At 39.2% G+C, this 19645-nt stretch overlaps 1 long non-coding RNA gene across 1 annotated transcript; it reads left to right on the top strand.

Annotated features, from left to right (window-relative positions):
* Positions 1-1879: 1879 nt before the first annotated feature.
* LOC135273613 (uncharacterized) lies at positions 1880-10225 on the top strand. Its single transcript, XR_010341358.1, has 2 exons — positions 1880-4200; positions 9584-10225. It is a non-coding gene; the product is annotated as an uncharacterized LOC135273613 (long non-coding RNA).
* Positions 10226-19645: the final 9420 nt, after the last annotated feature.

Genomic DNA, 19645 nt, shown 5'->3' with positions numbered 1-19645 from the left:
CGGAGGTTGCAATGAGCCAAGATCGCACCATTGCACTCCAGCCTGGGTGACAGGGCAAGACGATGTCTCAATATATATATATATATTGGCGGCCGGTTAGCTCAGTTGGTGAAAAAACTGACTGCCCAACAACAACAACAAAAAAAGCAGATTTAACATGTTAAAATTAAGACTGGCACAGTGGCTCATGCCTGTAATCCCGGCATTTTGGGAGGCCAAGGCAGGAGGATCACTTGGGCCCAGGAATTTAAGGCTGTGGTGAGCTATAATTGCACCACTGTCTCCTCTCTCTCTCTCTGTCTCTCTCTCTCTCTTCCTTTTTTTTTTTTTTTTTTTTTTGAGATGGAATCTCGCTCTGTTGCCCAGGCTGGAGTGCAGTGGTGCGATCTCGGCTCACTGCAAGCCTCTGCCTCCTGGATTCAATCGATTTTCCTGCTCAGCCACCTGAGTAACTGGAATTACAGGTGTGTGCCACCATGCCTGGCTAATTTTTTTTGTATTTTTAGTATCGATGAGGTTTTGCCATGTTGGCTAGGCTGGTCCTAAACTCCTGACCTCAAGTGATCCACCCACCTTGGCCTCCCAAAGTGCTAGGATTATAGGCGAGAACCACCACACCTGGCCGTAAAACTTAAATTAATTTGTACACTTTTTCTTGGTAACCTGTCTTTTGTTGTAGGGGGCTCAGCTATGAACCTAGTGATGGGTGAGAAAAGAAATTTTTCCTGCTCTACAAAGATATATTTGGGGCAGAAGGATAGAATATCATTTATTTAACAAATTGTTAACTTGATGGGTAACTGTTGAATATTTTGACTTGTCAAGCAAATCCACACCAATATTTCCATCTCCCTAAACCTTTGTATTTCTTCTATAGCAGAAGTCCACACTTTTTCTATAAAAGGATAGGCAATAAATATTTTACACACAACTCTGTTGCAACTATTCAATTCTGCTGTTGTAGCCATATATAGGACATAAGCAAGTGAGCATAGCTGTCTTCCACAGAATTTTATTTCCAAAACAGGTGGGGCTGAGCATGCTGGCTGATGCCTGTAATCCCAGCACTTTGGGAGACTGAGACAGGAGGATTGCTTGAGGCCAGGAGTTTGAAACCAGCCTGGGCAACATAGTGAGACCCTGTCTCTACCAAAACAAAACAAAACAATAGCCAGGCATGGTGGCACATGCCTGTAGTCCTAGGTACTCAGGAGGCTGAGGCAGGAAGATCACTTGAGCCCAGGGGGTCAGGGTTGCAGTGAGCTATGATTGCACCACTGCTCTCCAGCCAGGAAGTTTCTGGCATCTCAACTTGAATGACAGTAGGCCAACATTGAATCCAGACTTTAGTCAACCAAACAAGCATATTCAGATTCAATCTCAAGGGCTCAACTGGTAGGAGTTGGCTTTGTCCCCACCCAAATCTCATCTTGAATTGTAGCTCTCACATTTCCCATGTATTGTGGGAGGAACCCAGTGGGAGGTAATTGAATCATGGGGGGTAGGTCTTTCCCATGCTTTTCTCATGATAGTAGATGAGTCTCACAGGATCTCATGATTTTGTAAAGGGTAGTTTTTCTGCACTGGTTTTCTTTTGTCTGCTGCCATGTGAGACGTGCCTTTCACCTTCCACCATGATTTTGAGGCCTTCCCAGTCACATGGAACTGTGTGTCTATTAAAACTCTTGGCCAGGTGCAGTGGCTCACGCCTGTAATCTCAGCACTTTGGGAGACCGAGGTGGGTGGATCACGAGGTCAGGAGATCCAGACATCCTGGCCAACATGGTAAAACCCCATCTCTACTAAAAATACAAAAATTAGCTGGGTGTAGTGGTGTGTGCCTGTAATCCCAGCTACTCGAGAGGTGGAGGCAGGAGAATTGCTTGAACCAGGGAGTTGGAGGTTGCAGTGAGCCGAGATCGTGCCGCTGCACTCCAGCCTCGCGACAGAGCAAGACTCGATCTCAAAAAAAAAAAAACCTCTTTCTTTTGTAAATTGCACAGTCTCCGGTATGTATTTATCAGAGTGTGAAAATAGACTAATACGGTAAGTTGGTACCAGTAGAGTAGGGTGCTGCTGAAAAGATAATCAAAGTTATTATGAGCCTTCACTTGTTCTTGCCAGATAAGTTAATTTCAGCTATGTGTTTCCTTACTGCCCACTCCCCATGCCTCTGTTTGTTGGTGATAATCATCTCACATTACACAGCACCTCAGTGATGGTGCTGGCCAATCTTGAGTGTGTATTTACATTTGGGTTCTTAGCACTCCATGGCACTAGCTCTTCAGCCACCTCTGTGGCCTGGCATAGAAGATTTACAGGATGAAGTGGGTGAGTAAATGTGGCTCCTCAGAGACATAACTAATCCAGAAAAAGGCCAGTGGGAGCATTTCTGGACCTACCAGGGACACTCTGATGTCTACCTGTATTCTCTTCTTTAGGATTTTTCAGTTGGCTCTTACTTGGTATATTTAAACAAACATTTTCTCCAAATAGTCCTTTCTTATTGTTTTTTAAAATCAGCTTGGTTACAACAGACAGCCAGGCTTTTTAGACCCGTAAGACCGAGGAGATGGCTGATGTGAAATTGTTGGCGAAGTTGGATTAGGAAAGTTTTCTAGTAGAAAGTGGCTATTGTTTTATTAGTTTTAAAACTTGCCAAACTCACATGAACAGTATAGTAGACTTAAATTGATCATTATATGACGTGTATGTGTATGAAAACATCACACTGTACCTCATTATATATAATTATAATGTTTTAATTAAGTAGTTTTAAAAATTCAGTATCTTTCAATTACTTTGGAGAACTGAGTGACGTTACAAAAAATAAAAAATTGCAGGAAAAATTTTAACACACATTTTTACTTAATTGGCATATGGGATTTAAAACTGAGTACCATATCTTAGTAAGCAGGAAAATGAATTCTTCCTTATGGTGAGGTATCTTTTTTAGCCATTACAATCATTAAAGAACAGTGAAGTAAACTCAGAGCCACACATTCAAAGTCTTATAACAATAAGTTATTAAACCAACTTTTCAAATTTAATAAACCATATTTAAACACATTTTTACAAGAAAAAATGAATTATATACTTTCCTGATTCAGTAAATTAAAAAGCAAACTCACTGACAACAGGATCTTTAAAAAGCAATAATATTCTAAGTGTTGACATAATACTATCTTTTAGACATGAAATGTAATTCAATAAATGCTGCCAACAATGTTTTTTAAAAGAACTTCAGTGTAAATTTTTAAATATCTCAATTCTAGAAAAAAATAACTTATGTGCATGTTTCTAAATACAAAGTAAGATATTGCCAAGGAAATAATGACCAGGAAGCAGTAAGAAAGAAAAGGGATTTATTTTCTTTTTAGAATTATTTTGAGAATTTCTCTCTTGCTTAGCTAATTACCTTCAAATTCCAAATACTATATTCTCAAATATTACACTATCACCTACTAAATCATACAGGAAGTTTATGGTATAAAAGAAAATAGATCTTCATTAATCCAAATGGAAGTCAAGCTAGGAAATGCCTCAGGTAAACCTGTTCACAATTTATCCCTAAAGAAGATAGCTACAAAGATAAAGATGTTACATACTTCCCTTACAATTTGCCCACAGGGAATTTCCTTGTGGGCAAAGGATGGACAGAACTCAGTGTTATCTCTCTGCTCACTTGAGAAGAATGCACATCTGATTGCCTCTTCTGCTTTATCATTTCAGTAAGCCAGACTAGGGCATAAATGAAGATTCCTCTACCATCCTCTCAAGTGTAAATTGTGTATTCAGAAAAAGGTTAATCACAGACTCAAAAGAATGTAGCCATTTGTCTTATATACTTATGACCTGAAAACCCCCTCCCATGCTTCGAGTTGTCCTGCTTTTCTGGACAAAACCAATATACATATTACACATATTGACTAATGTCTCATGTCTTTTAGAATATATAGAAGCAAACTGTACCCCAACCACCTTGGGCACATGCCCTCAGGACCTCCTTAAGGCTGTGTCATGTCCATAACCTTGGCAGAATAAACTTTCCAAATTTACTTAGACCCGTCTCAGATATTTTGGGTTCACAATGAAAAAAACAGAGAGAGAGGCCCTCAGCTTCCTGCTGGACAACGCTGACTCAAGTGTTGTTTGGTGATCCTGGGAGTTCTCATCAGGCCCCTTCTGGTGAAAGAGCATGTGAGTATTATGCTATGTTTGGCTTACACAAGTGTATATGTATTTGCTTTGCAGCATGGCATTTAGAAGTCTAAATAAAATAGATTTTCTTGTCTTGACAATCTAAAACAAAGGGCCCATGACTCCAGCAAGTAACTACTCACTAAATACGTTAAGTGCAAAGTGTAAGTAAAATGTGGGTCTTTTTTAGGTTACTGCTTAGAATGAAATTCAGGGGACTTTAGTTCTGGCACTGAAATCGATTGAAGGGTGATATTGAGGAGGAGGGGCAAGAAATAAGAGAGTCGTTCAGTAATAGAGTGAGGAAAAGACTATATCTTATGGAATGCAAATTTAAGCAAATGGCAAGTAACATTTAAAACTATGTTCTAGACCGAGCGCAATGGCTCACATCTGTAATCCTCATACTTTGGGAGGCCGAGGCGGGCAGATCATCTGAGGTCAGGAGTTCGAGACCAGCCTGGCCAACATAGTGAAACCCCGTCTCTACTAAAAATACAAAATTAGCCGAGAATGGTAGCACATGCCTGTAATCCCAGCTACTCAAGAGGCTTAGGCAGGATAATTGCTTGAACCTGGGTGAGCTGAGATTATGCCATTGCATACCAGCCTGGGGAACAAGAGTGAAACTCTGTCTCAAAAAAAAAAACAAAACAAATAAATAAAAACAAAAGTACACTTGTTGGCACTGGGTCAGATCATCCCTGGCCTCAGTGAGCCATTTCTACAGTTTGGCCAAATCTAGGTAAATTCTGGCAATGATACTCTATTCAACCCTTGTTGCCATTATTAGGTGTACTACTATAGATTAGATATACTACTATATTAGATATACTACTATAATGACAGATTGTCAATGTCTAATATAGTGAATCTAATAAACGTAGAAAGTTGGAAATGCTCCTAGATTTCAAAATCAGGTTTCAGAAATTCTCAGATGTCTGCAAAATGGCTTTTTCTAACAGCTAATTCTAATTGCGTTTTGTGATGTACTTTCCTTTATGCATTTTTGTCCTTGGATTGGGGATGGTAAATACTGCTTTGGCACACTGCATAATGAATATGCTTTTAAAACTATAGGGGCTAGAAATATCTTCTCTAATTTATCATATTCCTATATAAGTAAAAAGGAAATTTGAAAATTTTAGTGGACAACTAGTTTTTCTGAAACTATTTTTAAGGTTGGATTTCTTTATTCATTAGTTTCTCTTTGATATTTATTTCATCCCCTTACAGTATTATTCACCCCTGCCACCTACCTGTCCAAGACTGTTGTAAGAAATTATCTTAAACAACTTTTAGAAGCAGCTGCAGTATTTTCACTCTAGCTAGCAAAGATCTCTCTCGTGGTACTATAGCTGGAACAGCAGTAGTAGAAAAGGAATAAAATCTATTCTATTTTTAGATAAAGAATAATATTTCTAATTTTATAGAAATCTAAGTTAAAAAACAAAAGAAATTAAAAATATCCATTTGTAAATACTTACGTTGGTCTATATTCTCCTCTAAAGCATTCATACTCCAGGATCTCATCATTTAGGTCTAATTCTTCTGTAACTGTGTCATTAAATTTATGCTACTTTCCTTTTCCACATGCCCTCAAGCCCAGAGATTAAGCAAACAGAATAAGTAAGTTTTAAAAACAATGCCACCATAATCCCTCACATTTTATCTCTATGTATTGTCTACAAATAAAGCAGGTGACTAATATTTTTTAAAATCTAAGAAAAATGTAACAAGAATTATTTCAATTTCTAAAACAACTTTTTCAAATTGAAGAGGTAAAAGCAGTTACATCAAGTTTTAAAAATTCAGAATGAGGCCAGACATTATGGCACGTGCCTGTAATCCCAATACTTTGGGAGACCATGGCAGGCCGATCACTTGAAATCGGGAGTTCAAGACCAGCCTGGCCAACATGGTGAAACCCCATTTATACTAAAAATACAAAAATTAGCCAGGCATGTTGGTGCATACTGTAATCCCAGCTGAGGCACACTAAATATGTTAAGTGCAAAGTGTAAGGTGCAAAGTGTAAAGTGCAAAGAAATGCTGAAACCCTGGAGTTGAAGGTTGCAGTGAGCCAAGATCCAGCCTGTGTGACAGAGCAAGACTCTTTCAAAATAAATAAATAAAAATTTCAGAATAAAATGAGGTCAAAGAACAAGGCCAAAGTTTTCTGCACCGTAAAGGTGAGTGGTAATGATAAGAGAGGCAAAGAGAGCAGGGGATAGGCTTCTGGCTGGGCAAAGTGAGCAAGCACTGCCTCCAGAGACCCTCCCTACCTGTCCTTAGTGAAGAAATTGCGGTGACCCACGTGTACTGCCCATTGTATATGATGACACTTCGTGCATCGATTTTGGTAAGGCACCTTCTTTTTTCTTTGTGGGGACCCTCCAACTTCCTCATGCATACTTTGCTCATTTTCCTCAACTTCAGACAAGGAATTGTCTGAGCCATTTCAGAAACTGTAAAGCTCTATGTGCAGCATCCAGGGAAACTATGTAAAAGCAAAAAATTAATATTAATGTAAGTTAGTAACATAGTGGGTAGTCACCGCTTTATCTGTTGACAATGAGTAGAGATAAATGTGAGGGATGAGGGTGTTGTTTTTCAAAATGATTGTGTTTGATCTCTGGGCTCTAGGAGTTGTGGAAAAGAAAGGTGGTATAAATTTAATGACACAGTTACAGAAATTAAGTCAGATACAAATAAGAAGATGTGATTTCCTAGTTTAAACCCAAAGTAACTACTTCTTCAATTTAATTACAAAATCTCAGAAAGTCCAAGTCTGAGAAAGCCTAAGTAGCCCCTGGTTTGAGCATTAGGCATTTTTCTAATGACAAAGTTTCCCTCTAGAAATGAGGGCTCCTGTACAGAGATCTGCCTGTTCCATGAGCAGCAGCTGCTTCAGACAAGGCGCTCCTCATAACACTGAGACCACAGCCTTTCAATGAAATGTGAAATCAGAAGAAAGAACTGAGTGAGGGAATAGTTTTTTAAAATTTCAGAAAGAAAAGAAAGTTACCCTTATTTGTTCATTATACTTAGTGGAGCATCTAATCTCTCAGACAAACACAAATCTCATTATGTCAGTTACCAACATACTCGGTCAAGGCTTAATACAGGTCATTTCCAGTGTTACTCTCTAAAGAAAAGCAAAAATCGCCTGTTGGAGAGTGTGGGGCTAGGTGAGGGATAGCATTAGGAGAAATACCTAATGTATATGACGGGTTGATGAGTGCAGCAAAGCACCATGGCATGTGTATACCTATGTAAAAAACATGCACATTCTGCACAAGTACCCCAGAACTTAAAGTATAATAAAAAATAGAGTAAAAATAAAACAAATCAATTATCTCCACGGAGAAAACAATACAACAAAGTAATTAATGCAAAGGTCTTTGCCACTCATGTGTAAACAAGAGAATGAAACCAACTGGAATGCAGTCTCAACCACAATAACTACAATCAATATAAAACACCTAGGAGTCCATTTAGCCAAAGATGTGAAACATGTATGTAAGGAAATCTATAAAACACTGAAAAAAGAAATGGAAAAAGACACATGAAAATAAACCTCATTCATGCTTACAGACTGGCAAAATTAAGATTGTTAATATGACAAAGTAGTGAAAGCAATGAGCAGATTCAATGCAATTTTTATCAGAATACCAATGATCTTCACAGAAATATAAAAAAATCCTAAAATTTCTATGGAGTCACAAAAGATCCTGAATAGTCAAAGCAATTCTGAGCCAAAATGATATATAGCTGGAGTTACCACACTACCTGACTTCAAAATGTGCTAGGAAGGTATAGTAACCAAATCTGCATGTCCATGTCCTGAAAACAGACTCATAGATCAATGGAAGGGAATAGAGAACCCAGATACACATGTACACATTTACAGATAACTCATCTTTCACAAGTATACCAAGAAATACATACAATGGGAAAAGGGCAGTCTCTTCCATCAATGGTGCTGAAAAAGCTAACTTCATGCACAAGAATGAGACTAGACTTGTATCTCTCACTATAGGTGAAAATCAAATGGATTAAATAATTACACTGAAGACCTGAAACTACAGTAATAAAACCTCATGGAAACTCTCAAGGACTGTGCTGTAGGCAAAGGTTTTTGGTATAAGACCTCAAAAGCACAGATGACCAATGCAAAAATAAATGTAATTCTGTTATCCTGCAAAGCTTTTAGCATAGCAAAAGAAACAACAGAAAAGAGATGACATACAGAATGGGACACACTATTTGCAAACTCCCCACCCCACAAGGAATTCAAAAGCAGAATTTATAAGAAGCTCAAACAATTCAATACCAAAAGAACTCCAGAAAACAGAAAAGAATCTGATTTAAAAATGAACAGAAGATCTGAATAAACATTTCTTGAAAGAAGACACATGGAACTGCTGGAACTGCCCCTGCCAGAACTAAAATTAATATGGCCACGATGAACACCTCTTAGCCAATGTTCCTACATTCATGAATAAGAAAATACATACAAACCAGAGAAAGCCCCAGGATGTCCTCCAAGAAGGTTCTGACATCCCTCACTGTTTCTGGCTCACTGACTGGCTCCCGGGCCAGCGGCCTAGGCCTGGACCTCTCCCCCTCAGCTTCCACAGGCACAGGGCAGCAGTCATAGAATCGCTCCCATGTGTGGACACTGACTTGAAGGTGGTAGGGCCAGCGTGTGTCTCAAGAGCCCCAATTCCAGGACCTGATGAAGGAGTGCTGGGTGTCCATGGGTTAAGATTCATCTCTGGGCTCACTGGAAGGGAGCACAGGCCAGTCGAGTCCTATCTCCTGGCACCATCTGGAGATCTTAATGCCCCAAGGAGGTGGCAACTTCTCCCTATGCTGCCTGAGCAAGGAATGCGTGTTCCTGAACGGTATGTTCCAGAGTCCCAGAACACAGCTGCTGCAACTGACACATGCATGCACCTTCAGGCCCTGGGTCAATAATATCAGTATTCACATAAGTAATGATAATGGAATCCACCTCATGAGTTTTCTGTGACAATTGCATTTGGGACTACACATGAAACACATCACACCATGCAGACACACGCTTACCATGTTTTCACATTATTAAGTGCTCAATCATTGTTAGTCTATTGTGGTAGTGACTATAATCACTGTGGTTGTAATAGTTTTAGAGATGATACAAGTAAAGGACGGAGGAAAGAGAAAAATTATAAGTGATGAATTGATGATGGCAATGGCTGGGAACCTCAACTCCTATGCAACGACAGTTCAATGAGTCTTCATGGGACATTTAAAGTAACTAATCTGGAGATGAGTAAGAAAAGTCTTCAAAACAATGCACCTGGGCTAATCAATTACCCTTTTTATTTCTTTGCAGACAGCTCTTTCACTATGTAGCTATATAATCTATCTGGAAGCAACTCAGAAAATCAAGACCACTTATTTGATGCTAGAATCCCCTGAATAATATCAGCAAAATGGTTTCAAAGTCTACTTGGATGACTTCAGTATCAGATAACTCATTACTTTGAAAGCAGTTTTGGACAACTCTCACTGAAAATTCTTCCTTATGTTTAATACCCAGCATCCATTCATTACTGTAAGGCCGGCTGCCTCGCTGAAGAGCCAAATGGACACACTTATCTCTCTGTGCTGGCTCCCCACACCTGCTCCTATCTGGTTTCTCCATGCAGGCTCCACACGCCCACTCCTGCATTCCTCAGTCAACCCTTTCAAAATTTAAAAAGCCCGCAGAAGATTTGTCCAATGGCAGTTTAATATTAACCTCCCCAGCCAGTCAGCCTACCAATGAAACTGTCTGCTCTTTGTTTCCCTAACAATCAATCAAACCTCCTTACCAATGAAATTGTCTGCTCTTTGTTTCCCAATGACCAATCAACTACCTCCACTTCTTATAAAACCCCACGCCCTGAGAAGCCCATTGCGACTTCTCTGGCCCCTTCCTGGACCACAGAACCTCGCCTGGGAGCTGAATAAATTGGATTCTCATTTTTTCTCACTGGCCTCAGTTTCCTCATTTTAACTCCGCAATATACCTTACAATTACCCTTAGTTCTTCTTCGTGAGGATATGTGAACCATAATTTATCTCACTTACGTAGGACACTCCTTCATGTATGAAGCCAAGTCAGCCCCTGGGCACAGGCATCTTTACTTTCTCAGGCTTAGGTGATCCTGGATCTGTCAGTTAACAGGATCTTTATCTTTTCCAAAGTGCAGCTCTAAACATGTTCTAATCTATTAGTTATCATTCTAAAAGCTTATCATGCAGGATTTAACATTCCCAGTAATTATACTAGCAGAGTGACCACAATCATGATAATAATAAGTAAAATTTGCCAAGCATCTTCTGTATATCAAGCATTTTTCTAAGCATGTTACATGCAAGATCTCAATACTACAACTCTATGGAGTAGGTATAATTATTGTTCACACTTAATACATAGCAGAGGTTTAGGTAAGTATCACACAGCTAGTGGGAGTAGGGCTGGGCTTTGCAGCCAGGAACTGACACCAGAGCCTGCTTTTTTATCCAATACACTATGCTGCAGAATTGTCACCTCCTATGGTTTATAAACATCACTTATGTTAATTTGGCCTCAGATCACTTAAATTTTTTTTGCCATTCCCAGTTCTCTGCCATTCACCAAGTTGATTAGCATGTTCTCTCATGTTTCCTCAAGTCCCTAATGTAAATATAGGGCAGAGCCTTGTGCTAGCTTAATTAAAATTTTCATATAGTCCAAAATAAATCCACTCAATCAGGGCCCTTCCCAGCTGCTGCTCTAGTCTCCAACTAGTATCCTGAGAGGACTCAATCAGAGGTACGTCATAATAATCAAAAATCTCACGTTCTGCAGAGAAAGGATACATGACCATTTGTGTACTGTTCTCCTAAAGTTCACAGTACGTGATTGAAAAATCTCTTTCATTTGTCCTTTACTTGCATCTTTTCTAAAACTCTTAAAACCACAGCAATTATAGTCACTACAGCAACAAAAAAGAATGTATTTTTTCTTCTAACATTTGGTCCCTGAAAGGGGACATTTATGTTTTTCTCCTTATCTAGGGGTAGAGTCAGAAGAAACACTGCCAGGCTCTTTATCATCCCCCAACTCCCACTTCACTCCATCTGGTATTCACCTACCCCCAGAGAGAAGGAGGAGCTCCTGGTTAATGAAAGGCTGGAATTATTTGCACCAGGTCACCATGCAAAGGTCATACCAAAATGTCCCTCTTAGGCATCACGTTCTCAGCTCAGATATCTCATAGCTCCATGTCTAATGGTATCTGGGGATCCTAACTTTCTTTCTCAGTTTTATACCTGCCTGAGTGTGTGAGTGGACTTAAGGTCCAGGCTTATGACTGAGGAGTATTCTGCCTGCCCCATCTTCTCTCTTCGGGTGGACCTGCATGCCTGTGTCCTCCATCTAGTCCCAGGATGGGGATAGGAGGTGGCATCCTGACCTCATATTTATGTCACTTTCCACTTCAGATTTACCAGACAGCCCCTGCTGCGGGGCTTGTAAGGTTCTGTGGAGATCTGTGAAGTCAATAATTACTTTCCTTTTGTATGTGCTTCATAAATTGGAGACCAGGAGGGGAAGAAATGTTAGAGCTACTCTAACACAATCCTCCCAAACAAAGTTAGAGAATTGGATGCCACAATGGACTAATAATTTCTACTCCAAGAAAAAGAAGAAAATGGAATACTATTCCCTATCCAGAAGAAATGCCTCATTGTCGACTCCAAGGGAGCTGCACTTACTCTGAAATCCTGGGCATTTTGAATTGCAAAATACCATTGTTTTCTCAGCAGACCAAAATAATGGGGTGGCATTGGGAAATGTCCTCATATGGTACTTGGGTGAGAAGAAATTTTCACCATGTTCTGTTACAGGTTATTTTTATTATATTTTTATAGAAAACATCCAATTGTAGTTACTTTAACTCTGAAGTATAGCATCCACTGGACCACCTGAAAATAAGAATTTGGGATCCTACCTCCTATGTTTTTGATAAAGAAATGACTGTGTGACTTTTTCTAAAAAGCCTATGAGTGTTTACAGCAGAGGAGGTAAAAACAGAAGAGGAATTTATATCCTGTAACACTTACAGCTAATGCAGAGAACAAACACAACCTGACCCCTAGCCAGATAAACACAAAACCTCACAGTGAAAACCAATCTAGCTCAGTTCCTGTTACCTGATGTATTATGTCTAGATTTCAAAGAAAAATGACAAGACATGCTAAAAGACAATTAAAAAGACAATCTAAAGAGACAAAGGTGGCACTAAAAACAGACTTGTGGCAGAAGTGTGAGAATTACCAGACCAGGAATTTAAGTATAATTCTATGTGAAAGGTCTACTGGAGAAGTGAGCAAGATGCAAAACAGCGCATGAGAACTGTAAGCAGAAAGATAGAGATTCTGATTAAAAAAAATGCTACTGAGATCCAAGATGGCTGATCACTAGCAGCTCGGGCTCGTAGTTACCAGTGAAAGCACAGAGAAGGAGAGGACGTCACACTTTCAGATGAATATTTGTTGCTCACGGACCAGGAGATTCCCAGCAGAGGAGCCCCACGTGTCGCCAGGGTGACTCTTGTGGCCAGCGCGGCGGTTTTGCTGGTGCCTTAGTGCGCCAGTTTTTGGTGCAGAGTCCGGAGATTCCCGGGCAGAAAAGCACCATCCATCTTAACACCGCTGTTTTGGCCGGTGCAGTGGAGTGCTCAGATTTCGGCGCTGGGAATCAACAAGTTGGACGTCAGAGACCCAGTTAGAAAGTCGGTAATTATAAAGACGACAGACGGACAAATATATAATGAAGGGAAGAAATCAGCGTAAAAAGGTAGAGAATACTCAAAATCAGAATGCCTCTCCCTCTACAGGGGATTGCAATTCCTCATCAGTAACGGAACAAGGCTTAATAGATTACACGTGTGTTCCAATAACAGAAGCAGGTTTCAAAACGTGGGTGATAAGAAACTTCTGTGAATTAAAAGAACTTGTTCTAACCCAATGCAAAGAAACTAAGAACCCTGAAAAAAGGTTTGACAAAATGTTAACGAGAATGGACAATTTAGAGAAGAATATAAGTGAATTGATGGAGCTGAAAAACACAACACGAGAACTTCGCGAAGCATGCACAAGTTTAAACAGTCGAATTGATCAAGCAGAAGGAAGGATATCAGAAGTCGAGGACCAGCTCAGTGAAATGAAACGAGAAGACAAGAATGCAGAAAAAAGGATGAAAAGGAATGAGCAAAGTCTCCAGGAAATATGGGACTATGTGAAAAGACCTAATTTACGTTTGATAGGTGTACCTGAATGTAATGAAGAGAATGAATCCAAGTTGGAAAATACTCTTCAGGATATAATTCAGGAAAACTTTCCCAACCTGGCAAGGCAGGGTAATATTCAACTCCAGGTAATACAGAGAACACCACAAAGATATTCTTCAAGAAGACCAACCCCAAGGCACATAATTGCCAGATTTATTAGGGTTGAAATGAAGGAGAAAATACTAAGGGCAGCCAGAGAGAAAGGTCAGGTTACCCATAAAGGGAAACCTATCAGACTTACAGCAGATCTCTCAGCAGAAACCCTACAAGCCAGAAAAGAGTGGGGACCAATATTTAACATCCTTAAAGAAAAGAACTTTCAACCCAGAATTTCCTATCCAGCCAAACTAAGCTTTATGAGCGAAGGAAAAATTAAATCTTTTGCGAACAAACAAGTACTTAGAGAGTTCACCACCACCAGGCCTGCTTTACAAGAGCTTCTGAAAGAAGCACTATACATATAAAGGAACAACCAATATCAGCCTTTCCAAAAATATATCAAAAAGAAAAGAACTTTAACACAATAAAAAATTTACATCAACTAATGGGCAGAACAGCCAGCTAGCATTAAACACCGGTATTAAACTTATATATATTTTAATTGGATAAAAAGCCAAAACCCATCGGTATGCTGCATCCGGGCCCATCTTACATGAAACAATACACAAAGACTCAGAGAGAAGGAGGAAGATTTACCAATCAAACAGAGAGTAAAAATAAACTAATAAACAAAAAGCAGGAGATGCAATTCTCGCCTCTGATAAAGTAGACTTTAAAGCAACAAAGATCAAAAGAGGCGAGGAATGACATTACATAATGGCAAAAGGATCAATGCAACAAGAAGAGCTAACGATTCTATAGATCAACGAGATAGAAAATTAACAAGGATATTCAGAACTTGAACTCAGACCCGGAACAAGTAAACTTAATAAACATTTATAGAACTCTCCACTTCAAATACACAAAACATACATTACCACCTCACACCTATTCCAAAGGTGACTATGTAATTGGAAGTAAATCACTCCTCAGTAATTGCATAGCATTTCATAGGTTTAAATTAAATATTGGTTGGCTGTTTGTTTGTTATCTTCTTCCCTTATTCCTTCCTGACTACATCATTAAGTATAATTATCAGTATAAAAGAGGTTTTCAATACCCATTACTAAATTGCATTCTAGCCTGGGCAAGAAAGCAATACTCCCATTCTCTCTCCCTCTTTCTTTTCCTTCTCCCTCCTCCCCATTCTCTCTCTCTCTTTCTCCTCCTTTTTCCTCCTTCCTATTCTCTCTCTCTTAAAAAAAAAAAAAAAATTCCTCTTGTTTTTCTATAATTTCTTGTTCCTACACCTTCCCTTCTCACACCACATCAACTACTGGTTTTCTTTATGTAACTTTATTTTAGTTTTCATTTTATAGAATTTATACAAGAGGAATTTGTACATATGTACTTGTATTTGTTTGTCTTATTTTACTCATCATATATACTTGTGAATTTATCCTTGCTGTTGAGCATATCCAGCAGTACCTGATTGTAACAGTGGGTGTTTTTCCAGTGAATGAATGTACAGCAATTTGTTTACTGATTAAGCTGCTGACTGATAGTTGGATTGCTTTCAGTATCTGGGTATTATTTTAAAAGCTGCTACTCATCTTAGATAAACATACAGCTGAGAAACACAATGTTATTATTCTTACAGAAATATGAACAGCAGCTAACCTGGAAAAGCTGCACTTTAGTCAATTGTCTTTCACACATCAGGTAATTGAAGTTGTAGAATTCTGTGTGTGTGTCAGCTTGTGAGTGAGAGAAAAGGAGGAAAGAAGAAAGAAAGAAGAGAAGGGGATCCTACATAATTAACCAGAATTTATGAGGTGCTGAAATAAATACAGAGAGTGAGAGTCTTATTGGAAAAGGTCCACATAAGATGGAGAGGACAATTTGATGCACCTACACATGGTTATACCTACATGTATATGTGGTACCTACATATATAATATGGCATTATAAATGGCAGTTTTTAATAAAGAATTACATATATGAGAATAAACACAGTGGAGGGTGTCCAGTGATGAAATATGATAGTGATGCCAAACCCCATCTCCAGCACTTTTCTCCCACTGCTGCACCTGCCTTGATGTGTCCTGAGTGCCCCTTTGCATCCTGAGCACCTCCTGCTGTTCCTGATCTCCCCTGCTATGAGATTTCGTCTCAAACAAAACAAAACAGAACTGTAGTCAGATGACTCTAATTAGGTAGATTTTCACTGATAAAATGGGCAGACCTGATTCCATCAGAGCAGAACTGGAGAAAATAAAGTTCCATGGTGATTTAGCAGCTTCACCTCTCTCTGGAACTTCCAGCCTGCACTTATTGATGGGTGATCTTATGAACACTGGATATTCCTAGCCATCACCAAAAGTTGTCATCCTCTATGTCTAACAGAAAAGGGGTATGTCCGTCTTCAGCTTGTCAACCCGGAATAACAGAGACTTCTAGTCAGGGAATCTCCCTGAGATTTCTATCCTAGGTTTGATTGGAGAAGATTCATCAGGCACCTCTGAGTTTCCTCAGGACTCTGATCTTGGTGACCATGGTTGAGGACTTTTCATCTCTGTAAGCATCAATCTTCATTTGGTGCATGTGAGAATAGGTCCTCATATTAAAATATCTTTTTAAAAATATGTAAAGATGATTAGGAAGCACAGAATTCTAAACTTAGAGAGGGTCACTAGATAAACTGTAAGATGATGTCCCATATCCCGACAGGAAATCAGCCTTTATCTGCACCTGCCTCTGAGGTTCATGCTGATCAGTGAGCCCTGCGCGCCCCCTACAGCTGATTTCCCCACAGCGTTCCTGCAGGCAGGTTTGTATCTGGGCCCACACGGACTTTCCCTCACTGTGCTTCACCCACACAGTAATGAGTGGCTGTGTCCTAAATTATCAGACTGTTCATTTGAAGGTACAGTGTGTTTTTGGCATTGTGTCTGGAGATGGTGAATCGGCCTTTACAGAGTCTGCATAATATATGCCACCAGCAATACTAATAACAGAGACCCACTCCAGGCTGTACGAAGTCTCCCCCAGACTCTACCAGCTGCACCTCACCTCTGGACACCTGTGAACATAGAGACATCTTGGTCAGAAACTGCCAGACACAACCCCTCTGTTTCTGTCATTCATATCCACTCACACTCAATATCTCTAGTTTTTATAATCAACTTTTAAAATAGTGGCAAGGACAATCCAGCTTAACCCAGATTCCATTGTGAGTTCTGTGAGTTCAGTCTCTATCATGAAATAGAAACATCTGGGAATCACAGGGCTGGGGCTCCTCTTTTAGAGCTGCAGGGTCAGGGCTGGGCTGGTTTTTATCAGCACAGGGAGGGTCCTATTTGCATGTTTCCTACTTTATAGCAAACTCTGGTGTGGGACGTCGGGGAAAGGGGCATTACCCAGATTAGATGGCAGTGTCTTAGGGAGATTAATAGTAATAACATCTTTCAGTATAATATAATTTTATATTGCATGATAGTGCCTTAGCATTTATCATTCATCATCTTCCTTTTTTACACATCTGCACTATATATACACATACATAAATGTATACATATATGTACTACTGGTATCAATGTTACATTTTACAGAAGATAAATTACATACAGAACAGAAAGGTTGTGCAGTGTGTCTAAGATCACACATATAGACAGAGTTTGCCCCATTAACTGCACCACTCTTCTAACACTGGAGGAGACTGGTCCACTGGGACAACTCCAGAGCAGTGTGGGACACGCCTCGTGAGGTTTGCAGGATTTCCCACCTGTCATAGCGGCTTTGTGTAATTTTCTGTATTCTGGAATTTATGTAAAATATATAGAGAATATCAGGGTTCATGCATGTGTATTTTCAGGACTCTGATAGTTTAAATTTCAACACCCCTCTCCTTACTGTTCCTTCTCTACTAATACATTCATTTCATCATTTGTTGTGCTTTATTTAATTATAATCAATAAGTAATTAATTCAAATTGATAGCATACCATATGGAAAATGTTGAGCAAGTTTTGCAATTGTTCAACAAGCACTTCAATGAAGTTGTTAACAATTGAAGTAACTCCTAAATTTTTCTTGCACTCTTCTGTAGTTTTGTCTCAGCACCACATTGCTCCTATGACCCTATTCTCAGACAAATTAAATCTTCCTCATGTTATTTTTGAATACTTGTACAAGTTATACAAATGGAACTATATGACATGCACACTTTATTATTTAGGTTTTGCACTGACCACAATTATTTGAGGATGTAGCAATGTTTTTATGTTGATCAAACGTGCCTTGATTTTAATGCTGAATCATATTCCAGTGGGTGAATATATCTCAAGTTGTTCAACTATTCACCTGTTACAGATTTTTGAACTCTTTTCTCTCAGTTTCTGGCTTTTATACAGAAAGCAGTTTCTCAGTGTGAGAATGTAAAACTTATATAAATATTATTTTTTCCCAATCCTGGAAAACTACAGATAAATATTAAAAAAAAACTTTCAACATATCAGAATTGATATCATGGGCAATATACAAACAAACAGAACCCTTCTAACATCTGAGGAGTAGGGGCCTGCAGAAAGAACCAGAATCCACATATTATTTCACATGGGTAGGAGCCACTGAATGGCATTTAAGATAAAAAAGACGAGCTTGAAAATCTTCAATGAGTTGTTTGAGGATGATGGTGCTAATATTGCTAGAGCGTGAAGCTCCTAGTGTTTGCATGCTTTTTCTACAGAATTGGGAAAAATTCACAGAAACCCCTCCTCTTCTGTCCTGTGGTGTTTATTAGGGGAAAAGAACAGTAGCCACTGTCAAATATCTGGATCACCCTTCACTACCTTCAGGGAAAATCAACCAAAACCTGTACCCTGTGGGCACTGGTGGAGTTCAAAATAAAAAGGCCTGGTGGTGGCTCACACCTGTAATCCCAGCACTTTGGGAGGCCGAGGCTGGCAGATCACCTGAGATCAGGAGTTCGAGACCAGCCTGGCCAACATGATGAAACCCCATCTCTATTAAAAATACAAAATTAACCAGGTGTGGTGGTGCATGTCTGTAATCCCAGCTACTCGGGAGGCTGAGGCAGAAGAATCGCTTGAACCCAGAAGGTGGAGTTTGCAGTGAGCCGAGATTGTGCCATTGGACTGCAGCCTGGGCAACAAGAGTGAAAACTCTGTCTCAAAAAAAAATTATATTATTTAAATATACAATGGTATTTACTTATGAACTCTGTGTTGGTTTAGTTCTCATTTGTGTCAGCAGCATACTTTTTGAATATCAGTTAGTGATTCATAAATTGAATAACCCTGATAAACATTATTAAGATTTTATTACATTATTGGTTGCCTTATCATTGTATTTTCATAAAATTCAGGTTAAAATATGTCTATTTAGAAGTATTCTTTTAAAGTTTTTTTGCATCAAATTATTATACTCTGGTAGTTATTTACTAATTCTCCTGAATGCTAGAGAACATCCAGCAACGTGGAACTGAAATCTGCCCAGGAGTCTCAGGATTCATTCACAACACCAGCTTGCTAGAGGATGGTCTGAGAGTGTGCAAATACTTTAGAGATGTGGACTTGTGTATGCTTACTTCAAACTATTTCCATGATCAGATATTTGTTTCTGTGCTGTGTCAGTCACCCTATTGTAAATATTTTCTAACAATAACTCAGCATATGCATGGTGTTGAGTTTCTTTCTCTTTCATCTGCTGCTCAAACTTTGCCACCAGCATGTTTCTAAGTGTCAGAGTCCAGCTTCCTACTCAAGTTTAAATTTTTTTAGAAGCCTCATTCGTCTTATCTTAAAAAATAATTCTCTAGCCATCTTGCCATCAGAGTACAGTGAATAAAGGGAAACACACAAATTTATTTCTTACACATTTGGGGTCATCCTTACTGCCCTGTGTGATTTCCATTGGCTGGAGCCAGACCTCACAACCTAAACTAAAACCCGATTAGCTAACAACTTCAAACTTTTCTAAACAGGTAAAGCAATGGAGAGTTGGGACATTCCTGTG

The sequence above is a fragment of the Aotus nancymaae genome, unplaced genomic scaffold (assembly GCF_030222135.1).
Source record: "Aotus nancymaae isolate 86718 unplaced genomic scaffold, 86718_ANA_hifiasm-v0.15.2.pri h1tg000008l, whole genome shotgun sequence".
Classification (NCBI taxonomy): Eukaryota; Metazoa; Chordata; class Mammalia; order Primates; family Aotidae; genus Aotus; species Aotus nancymaae.
This window is presented reverse-complemented; position numbering and strand designations above follow the sequence as displayed.